The 12483-nt window shown below is 48.2% G+C and overlaps 1 long non-coding RNA gene across 1 annotated transcript in view; it reads left to right on the top strand.

The window, feature by feature from the left end:
* LOC140215946 (uncharacterized) overlaps positions 1-12094 on the top strand; it is a 172593-nt gene extending 160499 nt beyond the window's left edge. The window contains exons 3-4 of the long non-coding RNA XR_011892546.1: positions 1044-1158; positions 11896-12094. This is a non-coding gene — a long non-coding RNA (uncharacterized lncRNA). The remainder of the gene's footprint in view (positions 1-1043; positions 1159-11895) is intronic.
* The last annotated feature ends 389 nt before the right edge of the window (positions 12095-12483 follow it).

Here is a 12483-nt window from a genome sequence, read left to right as displayed (position 1 = left end):
AAAATACCTAAAGAGTTAAATGAATGTGTGGTGTTTAGTGGCGCAAGGACCAGGTATGGCCAAGGAGCCCCAAGCCAGTGTTGATGAGTTTGCAGTAGAGTTATGACTTCTATGAAGTTGATGTGACGTGGCTGTAAAGAGGCCTTAAAAATGGTCGCTCTAAAGTGCATAAAGTCTATGTGTAATAATTAATGAGTTAGCATATGAATGCTAAGGTCTTGATGAATTCCCACAGTTCTAGCTGGAAGTCACTGCGTCTCTATGCGGATGCAAACACTAGCAAATGGAATTTTTTAGGGTATATTGAGAGTATTAGCCGCCGTGGTTGTTTAGTGGCTATGGTGCTGGGCTGCTAAGTACGAGGTCACGGGATCGAATCCCGGCCGTTGGCGGCCGCATTTCGATGGCGGCGAAATCGAAAACGCCCGTCTTCTTAGATTTAGGTGCATGTTAATGAATACCTGGTGGTCCAAATTATTCCGCAGTCCTACCACTACGACGTGCCTTATAATAAAATTGTGGTTTCGGCACGCAGAATCCCGTAATTCTTTCTGTATTCTTTGCAATAGCTGGTATCATTAGCAGGCCACGCGTATCCATTATTACTGAACGCTGCTGACTGCTTCCGCGGCCCACACTTCGTATTTTGGAGGCAGGATGGGGTGGATGCACAGGCTGAGGGTTAATGGAGATGCCGGTTCCCTTACATGTAGTACTGGAAGTCGCGTAACCTCAACATTTCGACACGTGACGCAGTAAAGCAGGAGGCAGCGCGAAACGGTGGCTTCCCGCTCCCGTTGCTCTTTGTGAAAGGAGTGTTTGTGCATATCAACTGACATCTGTTCCTATTTGCATGTGCGCGCGTGACATCGTGCTTATTAATTTAATTGCTAAGCGAATGTTTACTGCAAATTATATGGCCAATAAATTACGAACCTTACGTCTTGTAGCTGTCTAGTGATTTCGTATGGCTATCAATGCTTTTCTTTTTGAGAGAAACTTCGATTTCTTCATTTGTTTCTTGCTATTTATTTGTCTGATAGTGCTAAGAAGGCTGCTCCAGCATAAAGTACACGGGAGATCTCTGGAACAGACATTCATGTGGCCCTGAACACAAACATGACACTGATATTTAGGAAATTCCATATTGCGGAAAAGGTCAGTACTATTATTTTTTCTAAATTATTATAAGTAAGGCGTCGGGCAGGGGCAGACACAGCGTAACCATCCTTGTAGCTGTTGACTGTTGGTACGCATCTATTTTTAACCAATTATTCCGGCCACCCTTACAAAAATGCCTATTAACATTATTTCGAACTTCTACCTACTTTGTATTTACTTTACTGACAGTCTATTTACATTTACGTTCTAGTAATGTTTGTTCATACACTGTCAAAAGAGTTCTTTCTTACTTTTGTGTAAATAATGCTTTAAATACACCATTAAAAGTCTTTTTACATACTTTTGTATAAAGAATATTTTAACTACACCGTTAAAAGATTTCCTTCTTACTTTAGTATTAAGAATATTTTAAATACACCGTTAAAAGACTTCCTTCTTCCTTTTCTATAAAGAATATTTTAAATACATCGTTATAAGACATACTTCTTACTTTTCTATGAAGAATATTTTTAATACACCGTTAAAAGACTTCCTTCTTACTTGTGTAATAGAATATTTTAAGTACCCCGTTAGCATATTGACACGTGTACTTATCTTTATCGGGCGACCACGTTTCGCCACCTAAGAAATGTAATCGCACAGCGCGGGACGCGCCTGCATGTATCCGAAGTTTCTGGAAAGTTATCGATGCTTCTATCCGCAGTCTGTTGTCGCCGAACCTTGTGTTATCTGATTTATTCGCCTAACGCGAATGGTGTAGAACTTTGTGGAAGGCACGCGGGTCCCAACGATTAGTCTGGAACATTCGACGATTCTGTATATAAGCCGACGCGCTTGACCCGCTGATCAGATTTCCGACGATCGCCGACTGTGTTCGCCGCTTTCGTTGTGCTAGAAGTGTAGCCTGTTTTGTGGGCACAAGTTCGCCCAATAAAAGTTAGTTTTCTCGATCACAGTATTGCTACTGTGTTCTTCTACTTCGCCACCACGTGACATCTGGTGGAGGTGCTTTACGTTCATGTACCGGACGCCCCCGACAAGCCGTAATTCAAGTCCGGACCGCAAAGAGAACACCAACGTACTCCCGGACCATCGAGCAAGCCGCCGTCTTCAAAAGGTGCCTCCGGAGCACGGACTTCTACCTGAGAAGACCAAGAAGATTGTGGCCAAGGCAACCCCAATGGCAGCCCCAGCGTCCCCCATCGTGCTGCAGCAGCCCAGGGAACCACCGACGTTCCGCGGTTCCACATTTGAGGACCCGGAAAGCTGGCTGGAAACGTATGAGAGGGTCGCTACGTTTAACAACTGGGCAAGCGACGACAAGCTACGACATGTCTATTTCGCATTGGAGGACGCAGCCAGGACGTGGTTCGAGAATCGAGAAGCCACCTTGACGACGTGGGACCTCTTCCGAAGCGGCTTCCTGCAAACATTTACAAGCGTCGCGCGAAAAGAGCGAGCCCAAGCTCTACTGGAGACCAGAACGCAGCTGCCAAATGAGACGATCGCGATCTTCACTGAGGAAATGAGCCGTCTGTTCCGCCACGACGACCCAGAAATGTCCGAGGAGAAGAAAGTACGCCTATTGATGCGTGGTGTAAGGGAGGAACTTTTCGCCGGATTGGTAAGAAGCCCACCGAAGACCGTTGACGAGTTTCTTCGTGAGGCGACGAGCATCGAGAAGACACTGGAATTGCGGAACCGGCAATTCGACCGACGCACCAAGCCGACAAGCTACGCCGGAATTCAATCACTGGCCACGGAGGATCTGTGCGAGACCATCAGGGCCATTGTGCGCGAAGAACTGCGCAAGGTCTTGCCATCGTCGCAGCCTCAAGTGGCCTCGATCGCCGACATCGTGAAAGAAGAGGTGCACCGATCGCTTGGTGTTGCTGAGGTACAACCACAAGTACCGCAGCCCCAGCCAGAAGCCATGACTTACGCCGCCGTCGCCCGCCGTCAGGGTTCCCCTCCACGACCGCGCCAGGGCCCCGTAACGCCGCAATTCCGTCGACCACCACCGCCGTCGCCAGCACGCCCACCCGTCGGCCAGCGCAGCTACCCGAGGAAGACCGACGTTTGGCGCGCTCCTGACCACCGCCCGCTCTGCTACCACTGCGGAGAAGCGGGTCACGTCTACCGACGATGCCCATACCGGGAGATGGGACTGCGAGGTTTCGCCGTCAACGCTCCGCGCCCGCAGCAAGGTGAACGCCCTCTCGATATCGCCGACTACCTCGCCGCTACTCAGTGGAGCTCTCGACGACCGTCGCGTTCGCCATCACCAGGCCGCTACCTGTCGCCGCAGCGCCGACCATACACTGGCCCAGCCCGGGGCCGGTCAGCGATCCCATATCCGGAAAACTAAAAGCAGCAACCGATGGAGGTGCGGTTGCTGTTCGTCGAACTGACGAAGATCCTCCGCCGCCGACGAAGACGCCGAAGAAACCACCTCGACGACATAACGACACGCCGCCGTCCCGAAGAAGTCAGGCAGCCAAGACTACACCGACGAAAGACGACTTGACGACGCGACGTACCAGCTTCAGTTCAACACGACGCAGCCGTGATCCGACGCCAAGACCCAACTGCAACGCAAGACAAAGAACCACCGACCTCGACGTGCTTCTAGATGGCCACGCAGTCACCACCTTAGTCGACACAGGCGCCGATTACTGTCATGAGTGGACACATCGCCGTCCAGTTGAAGAAAGTTAAGACTGCATGGGAAGGCCCTCAAATTCGGACCGCTGGAGGACAACTTATTACGCCGACAGGAATGTGCACGGCAAGAATTACCATCCACGACCGGACTTACCCTGTCACCTTCGTTATCCTCCAACAGTGTTCACGAGACGTCATTCTCGGCATGGACTTCCTCAACCAACACGGCGCAGTCATCGACCTGAAGTCGAAGTCAATAACGCTGTCGGAAGATAATGCGATACCGCCGGAGAGCCCTCGTAGTCACCACGCCTTGAGTGTGCTCGAACATCAAGTGAGCATCCCGCCTCGCTCCAGCATTTTTATTTCGGTCGGCACCGAAACACCCGCTGACGTAGAAGGCGTCATCGAAGGCGACCAACGTCTACTGCTAGACCGTGAAATTTGCGTCGCAAGAGGGATCGCTCGACTGCACGGAGGACACACGAAAGTGTTGCTGACAAACTTCAGCCAGGAGTTCAAGCACATCAACAAGGGCAAGACGATCGCATACATCGAGGAAATTCTGGAAAACAGCAATGCGTTTGTCCTCTCTGATTCTGCCGCAGCTACGCCGACGACCGTAGTTCCCGAGCCAGACTTCGACATAAATCCAAGTCTCCCCACGATTAAGCAACAACAGCTCAGAAGTCTACTCCGACGATACAAAGAGTGCTTTTCGACGTCATCGAGGATTCGACAAACACCAGTCGCAAAGCATCGCATAATAACCGAAGAGTGCCCTCGACCACTACGCCAGAGCCCTTACCGAGTTTCGACGCGAGAACGCGAAGCTATAAGACAACAAGTCGACGAAATGCTGCGCGACGACATCATCCAGCCGTCGAAAAGCCCGTGGGCCCCTCCTGTAGTCCTGGTAAAGAAAAAGGACGGAACCCTACGCTTCTGCGTCGATTATCGTCGACTGAACAAGATCACGAAGAAGGATGTGTACCCCCTTCCACGGATAGACGACGCATTGGATCGGCTCTGCAACGCTACATACTTCTCGTCGATGGACCTCAAGTCTGGCTACTGGCAAATAGAAGTCGACGAGAGAGATCGCGAAAAGACTGCCTTCATCGCGCCAGACGGCCTCTACGAGTTCAAGGTCATGCCATTCGGACTGTGCTCGGCGCCTGCAACGTTTCAGCGCGTCATGGACACGGTGTTAGCCGGACTGAAGTGGCAGACGTGCCTTGTTTACCTGCATGACGTCGTTGTCTTCGCCGGAAATTTCGATGATCACCTTAGGTGGCTTGCGACAGTGTTAGAAGCCATCAAGTCATCAGGGCTCACTCTGAAGTCGGAAAAGTGTCGCTTCGCTTACGATGAGCTTCTATTCCTAGGCCACGTAATCAGCAAATCTGGAGTACGCCCCGACCCGCAGAAGACAGCTGCCATCGCAAAGTTCCCGCAGCCAATCGACAAGAAGGCAGTGCGCAGATTCCTTGGTATGTGTGCCTACTATAGGCGCTTTGTCAAGGACTTTTCACGCATCGCGGAGCCGCTAACACATCTAACGAAATGTGATGTCGAGTTCAATTGGGAAACGCCGCAGGCCGACGCATTTCAAGAACTCAAACGACGCATGCAGTCGCCGCCGGTACTTGCACACTTCGACGAGGACGCCGATACTGAAATCCACACTGACGCCAGTAGCCTAGGCCTCGGTGCCGTCCTAGTCCAGAGGAAAGACGGACTTGAACGGGTGATATGCTAGTCGGTCGCTGTCAAAAGCGGAAGGTAATTATTCTACGACTGAAAAGGAATGCCTCGCCATCATTTGGGCTACAGCAAAATTCCGCCCTTACCTCTATGGCAGGCCATTCAAAGTCGCCAGCGACCATCACGCGTTGTGTTGGCTAGCTAACCTAAAGGACCCTTCAGGACGGCTGGCCCGGTGGAGCCTCAGACTACAAGAATATGACGTCACGGTAATATACAAGTCCGGAAGAAAACACTCCGACGCCGACTGCTTATCACGTGCCCCCATCGATCCCCCGCCGCAAGACGACGAGGACGACGACGCCTTCCTTGGAATAATAAGCGCGGAAGACTTCACTAAACAGCAGCGAGCAGACCCGGAGTTAAAAGGCCTCGTCGAGTACTTGGAAGGGAACACCGACGTTGTCCCTAGGGCATTTAAGCGCGGGTTGTCTTCGTTCACGCTACAAAACAACCTGCTTGTGAAGAAGAACTTCTCACCGGTCCGCGCCAGCTACCTTCTTGTTGTACCGTCAGCGCTGAGTCCAGAAGTACTGCACGCCCTACACGATGACCCAACCGCTGGGCACCTCGGATTCTCCCGGACGCTGTCGAGGATACAGGAAAAGTATTACTGGCCGCGTCTCACCGCCGACGTCGCCCGTTACGTCAAGACATGCCGAGACTGTCAGCGGTGCAAGACACCACCGACAAGGCCAGCAGGATTACTACAGCCGATCGAACCTCCTCGTCGACCATTCCAGCAGATTGGGATGGATTTGTTGGGGCCGTTTCCGACGTCAACATCCGGGAATAAGTGGATCGTCGTGGCGACGGACTACCTCACCCGCTTCGCTGAAACTAAAGCTCTACCAAAAGGCAGCGCAGCCGAAGTGGCGAAATTTTTCGTCGAGCACATCCTGCTGCGACATGGGGCCCCAGAAGTCCTCATCACCGACGGAGGAACGGCTTTTACATCAGAGCTCACCCAAGCCATTCTGCAATACAGCCAGACAAGTCACAGGAGGACAACTGCCTACCATCCGCAGACGAATGGTCTCACGGAGCGCCTGAACAAAACCCTCGCCGACATGCTAGCAATGTACGTCGACGTCGAGCACAAGACGTGGGACGCGGTCCTGCCGTATGTAACCTTCGCTTACAACACGGCGGTGCAAGAAACAACACAGATCACGCCGTTTAAGCTGGTTTACGGCAGGAACCCGACGACGACGCTCGACACCATGCTGCCCCACGTCACTGACGAAGAGAATGTTGACGTCGCTAGCTATCTCCAGCGCGCCGAAGAAGCCCGACAGTTCGCCCGCCTGCGGATCAAGAACCAACAGAGGACCGACAGCCGACACTACAACCTCCGACGACGCTTCATCGAGTACCAGCCCGGCGACCGTGTTTGGGTTTGGATACCGATACGCCGACGAGGACTGAGTGAGAAACTATTGCGCCGCTATTTCGGACCCTACAAGGTCATTCGACGTATTGGCGCACTGGACTATGAGGTCGTGCCAGACGGAATTTCGCATTCACAGCGGCGCCGCGCACGATCTGAAGTGGTCCACGTGGTGCGTCTGAAACCCTTTTACGGACGCTGATGAACTTCCTTATTTTGTTGTTTTCTTTGCTACGGGTGTTTTTCCTTATTTCGTTTGTATGCAGCATCGGGTCGATGCTTTTTTTAAGAGGGGGGTATTGACACGTGTACTTATCTTTATCGGGCGACCACGTTTCGCCACCTAAGAAATGTAATCGCACAGCGCGGGACGCGCCTGCATGTATCCGAAGTTTCTGGAAAGTTATCGATGCTTCTATCCGCAGTCTGTTGTTGCCGAACCTTGTGTTATCTGATTTATTCGCCTAACGCGAATGGTGTAGAACTTTGTGGAAGGCACGCGGGTCCCAACGATTAGTCTGGAACATTCGACGATTCTGTATAAAAGCCGACGCGCTTGACCCGCTGATCAGATTTCCGACGATCGCCGACTGTGTTCGCCGCTTTCGTTGTGCTATAAGTGTAGCCTGTTTTGTGGGCACAAGTTCGCCCAATAAAAGTTAGTTTTCTCGTTCACAGTATTGCTACTGTGTTCTTCTACTTCACCACCACGTGACAATATCTTCTTCTAGCTTTTGTCTAATAACTTTGGTACTCCGTCAAAAGGCTCGTTACTTTTGTGTAAAGAATGTTTTACTATACATCATCAAAATATTTTTTTCCTGAAGGACATGCATCCTCAGTGCGTCCACAGCTCGTACGATTTGCCAAAAATATTTAGAATGGGATGTAATTTGAGAGTTCTTGACAATTTTTTTTTAACAGTCATTAGTGCCGATATATGACACACTCAGGTATCAAGCTATTTGTTTTAAATCACAGTTCCAATCCCAGTTAGTAGCAAATTGTTGACGGAGTGCTACTAAAATGTTTAAAGAAATATGTTCGTAAACTGTTAGAACTAATCTTTTTAAAGCTTCTACGGGACTACCGTGAGCGTGCAGTAACGTCAACACACTTCGAGAAAATTTGCCTGCGCTACAACACCTGACCGGTGTGACAGCGGAGTACTGTGCAGGCCGCGCAACAGTTACACAGCTTTATCCTGGCGTTAGGGCAGGTTAACTAAAGGCCGATTTACACTTGAGCCGTGACACCGCCCGCTTGCTGCACGCATGCAGTTGTGCGGAAAACTGCACATTTCGCACACTGGTTCACAAATTTTGACATGCACTGGGCTCGCACATGCAGTGTAAACAACAATGTGTGTACCAGTCTGCGAAATCTGCAATTCTTCGCCCGACCACATGCGTGCGGGCAGGCGGGTGGTGTGGCGTGGGGCTCGAGCGTAAATTGGCCCTTATCACGCACTGCTATTGCAAGGCCAAAAATTAGCTTTGCAACGACATAATCAGGTCAGTGCACTCTGTGATATAAATAGTACGCCCTAAGATGGAACATATATCCACAGTAGCGTCACTATATTTGTTAAAAAGAAGAACAAGAGCCAAAACTCGGAGTAACACGGCACTGGAACGTTGCCGCTCAAATATCCAAAAGGCTGCAAAATACAGCTGCTGCTGAGTGAATGCGAGTGTTCCCCTGAGTAAGCGAAAAGGTCGAATAGAAAGAAAAGCTGAACTCCTTGCAAGTGACACGTCTCCGGAAAAAAGGAATCAAATTATTCTTACTATATAAAAAAAATGTAGCTTTGTTCGCATCCCTATTCGCATGCTTTCGTCCCTGCCTCGTACCGACGGCTCCTGTACATTAAAGGAAACTAATAGAACATTGCATCAAAGTGAAGGCAGAGTAACCATGTCAACTGATCTGCTTCACGGCGATGGTAGCTTGCTGTGTGAGAAAACAGATAGAAAAGGGATAACTATGCAATCTTAATATTCAGTGCTTTCGCTTCATAACACGACGACAAAATTCTGAGCTCCGACAAGGTGTTGCGGCGCCCTTATAACATCCGTAATTATGACATTCTGGATACGAAGAGCCAGGATATCAAAGGCCATGCTTTTGCCGTGCTTCTAGCGTCTGAAAACCGGTAACGTCCCAGCCGCCACGCTTTGGACATCTATTTAACTATAAAAATACTACTAAGTACTACAACTTAGTAGTACCTATAAAAATTCTGCTACTACTACCATAAAGCAAACTTTTGTCATTGAAAGCGGCAATTGCTAAAGGGTGTTTTTGATCAAAAAAGCATAACCACATAATTTACCCTATATGATTTTATTTGTCTATTTTTATTACATTTGGAGAAAAAAGTCGGTTTTCAGAAGAGTAAGTGCCTCAAAAGACAAAACTGTACAGCCCCTAAATGCACAACAAAATTGAGCCGGTGGTCTTGTCAGGTTCTTTTTCAGCCTCCACCATAAGGTACATTCCTCCCTCTAAATGAGTTTCCAGAAAGGGTTGCGCACACAAAGGCCCGCCATACCTGTCACCGAGAGGCGATGAATGTCTAGGTGTCAGTCAACCCTCGCATGGTAAGGGGGGGGGGGGGCATAGTTCGGCGTATAGAGGGGCTTTAGTTCCGTGGTGGTCAAGGCGAAGCGGGTGGATGAAAAGAATGTCACATGCCTCTCTCGCGCATGCGCACAAATTTGACAGTGGTCCGGGACGAGCCAAAGAGCGAGACCATCGCAATCGCCATCACTTCCTTTGCGACGCCGCCGTTGTACGGTCGCAGCAATGTAGGTGTTTGGTCGCGTATTGTTGCATGCAAATAGCAATGCAAATCGCATGCAAATAGCAATGTAGCTATTTTTGCTGCTGTTTATGCTTATGCTGTGTGGTGGCTGATTCATCGATGCAAGCCAACCAGCGACGTGCTTGCGAAGCCCACGGCGCTTTCTTCGTTCCGTGATGTGAACGTTTCTGCAACTTCTCTGACAGCTGCGATACAGTGTCGTGTAACATGATAATGTATAATTATTGGCACTGTCCGTGTTTTAAACTCCACACTGCACAAGTAGCGAACAGCTGTTGCTCAAGACAGCACTGCGCCGAAGTTTTATCTGTCTCCAAATTATAATAAAATATATGTTCTTTTCCATCATTTTTCATAAACATATGATTTTGATGTTATATTGATTTCAGTATGTTATGCTCCATTTTCTCAGGTTATGATAGGGCGAACTGTAATGCGTGAAATGTTTTAAGAACAATTTTATTGCATACTTGAATTACGCCGCGTCTTGCGATTCACTTGAAGTTGCTATAAACACGAAGGGTACAAAGACTACGTCATCACAGCGGTCGCGAAGACTTAGTGTGGTATACATTGTCTGATCACGAACTCATTCTTTGCTCTTTCCTACCCTGGCTGTACAGGATGAGAGGCAGTGAAACATTGAGCGTATAGTTTCACGGTTCACAATGACATATGTTGCACTGATTAGTCAAGTGCGAATGTCAAAGAAAATCATTCGCACTTGTCTAACCACGGCAACCTTTCTCATTGTGAAACGGTATTTTTTTACACGGATATTTTGCTTTCGAGTAAAAACAAACGAACATGTGAAATTACAGAAGCGTTCCATATAATAAGGCGGGCTTAAAAATAGTAGCCTAGTAACTCAGGACAGCAATTGCAATGCATGCTCACTGACCTGGAGAGGCAAAGCAAAATGGTGGGTCTAAAAGTTAATCTGCAGAAAATTAAGGTAATGTTTAACAGTCTCGGAAGAGAACAGCAGTTTATAATAGGTAGCGAGGCACTGGAAGGGGTAAGGGAATACATCTACTTAGGGCAGGTAGTGACCGCGGATCCAGATTATGAGACTGAAATAATCAGAAGAATAAGAATAGGCTAGGGTGCGTTTAGCAGGCATTCTCAGATCATGAACAGCAGGTTGCCACTATCCTTCAAGAGAAAAGTGTATAACAGCTGTGTCTTACCAGTATACTCACGTACGGGGCAGAAACTTGGACGCTTACGAAAAGGGTTCTATTTAAATTGAGGACGACGCAACGAGCTATGGGAAGAAGAATGATGGGTGTAATGTCAAGGGATAAGAAAAGAGCAGATTGGGTGAGGGAACAAACGCGAGGTAATGACATCTTAGTTGAAATCACGAAACCCAAATGGGCATGGCCAGGACATGTAAGGAGGAGGGAAGATGACCGATGTTCATTAAGGGTTACCGACTGCATTCCAAGGGAAGGGAAGCGTAGCAGGGGGCGGCAGAATGTTAGGTGGCCGGATGAGATTAAGAAGTTTGCAGGGAAGAGAGGCCACAATTAGTACATGACCGGGGTAGTTGGAGAGGTATCGGAGAGGCCTTTGCCCTGCAGTGGTCGCAACCAGGCTGATGATGATGATGATGAAAACTGCATCAGTCAGACATTGCTTACTATCACTGACAAAGAATGTGTATTCTTGAATACTGCTTAAAGCTTTGTAATTTGTTTACATAAAAGTGAATGACTCAGTAGCGCTTTGTCCTGTGCTCTTTCTTCGCTCGTCTAGTGTTGCGCTGTTCCTGTTCTTATTCTAAAGATGAACCAACCAGCCCCATTGAACACACTGCTGAAATTACTCAGGCCGCAACTTTGGGGGCTTTACCAATAGTTTTAGGCTGTTTCCTTTTTTGCGGAAACGAGCTTGCACACTTTCGTCATTTTAATAACGCATAGTAAGCACAATGCAGTAAAGGATATGCATTGCAAAATTTGCCCCATCCTTGCCATTTCCTCTGCAAGTAAACAGGGATGACGCTACAATTTCAGCATTCATGTTAACTTTCATGTGAACCTTGTTGAAAAGATGTTCTATATATGTGATGTGCTAACCTGAACATGATGTTAACACTGGCTATCTTGTTTCTGTGCAGGGTTCACTCTGCACACATTCTCAGAGGCATCAGCTCTGAATGTAAAAAAATACATTATCATTGATGCTTGCTAGAGGTTATGCGACAACTGCCATGCCGTAATCAACTAAGTCATTATTTATTTATCATGTTATTAATTTCTCTATTACTTTCCTTATAATTTCTTGTAAATATTTTTGTGTGAATAAACTTCTTTTATTGCAAACTTGTATTTGTTTTTCATGTACATGCACCTTCTAGGTTGCATACTGCCTTTTACCAACATGTTCATACATACTGATGAATAGTCAAGGTTTCAACGAAAATTCGTCTGGTCAGGCATTGAAGTGAAAAAACGTTTGCAGTCACTGACCAAGTGAAACGAAAAGAAAGACGTTTCGGAACCCGTATGGGTTCCTTGTTCACAATGAGGCGGACAAGACGAGTAGTGGCATGATAAAGTCTAACCTTTAATATGCCACTACTCGTCTTGTTCACCTTGTTGTGAACAGGGAACCCGGAAGGGTTCCAAAACGTCTTTCTTGTTGTTTGATTTGGTCAGTGACTACAAACCCTTTTTCATACTGACACATCTTACTGGGGGGCTAG

This window comes from Dermacentor andersoni, chromosome 2 (genome assembly GCF_023375885.2).
Source record: "Dermacentor andersoni chromosome 2, qqDerAnde1_hic_scaffold, whole genome shotgun sequence".
In the NCBI taxonomy this organism is placed as follows: Eukaryota; Metazoa; Arthropoda; class Arachnida; order Ixodida; family Ixodidae; genus Dermacentor; species Dermacentor andersoni.
Note: the sequence above shows the minus strand (reverse complement) of the source record. Positions and strands in the feature narration are given on the sequence as shown.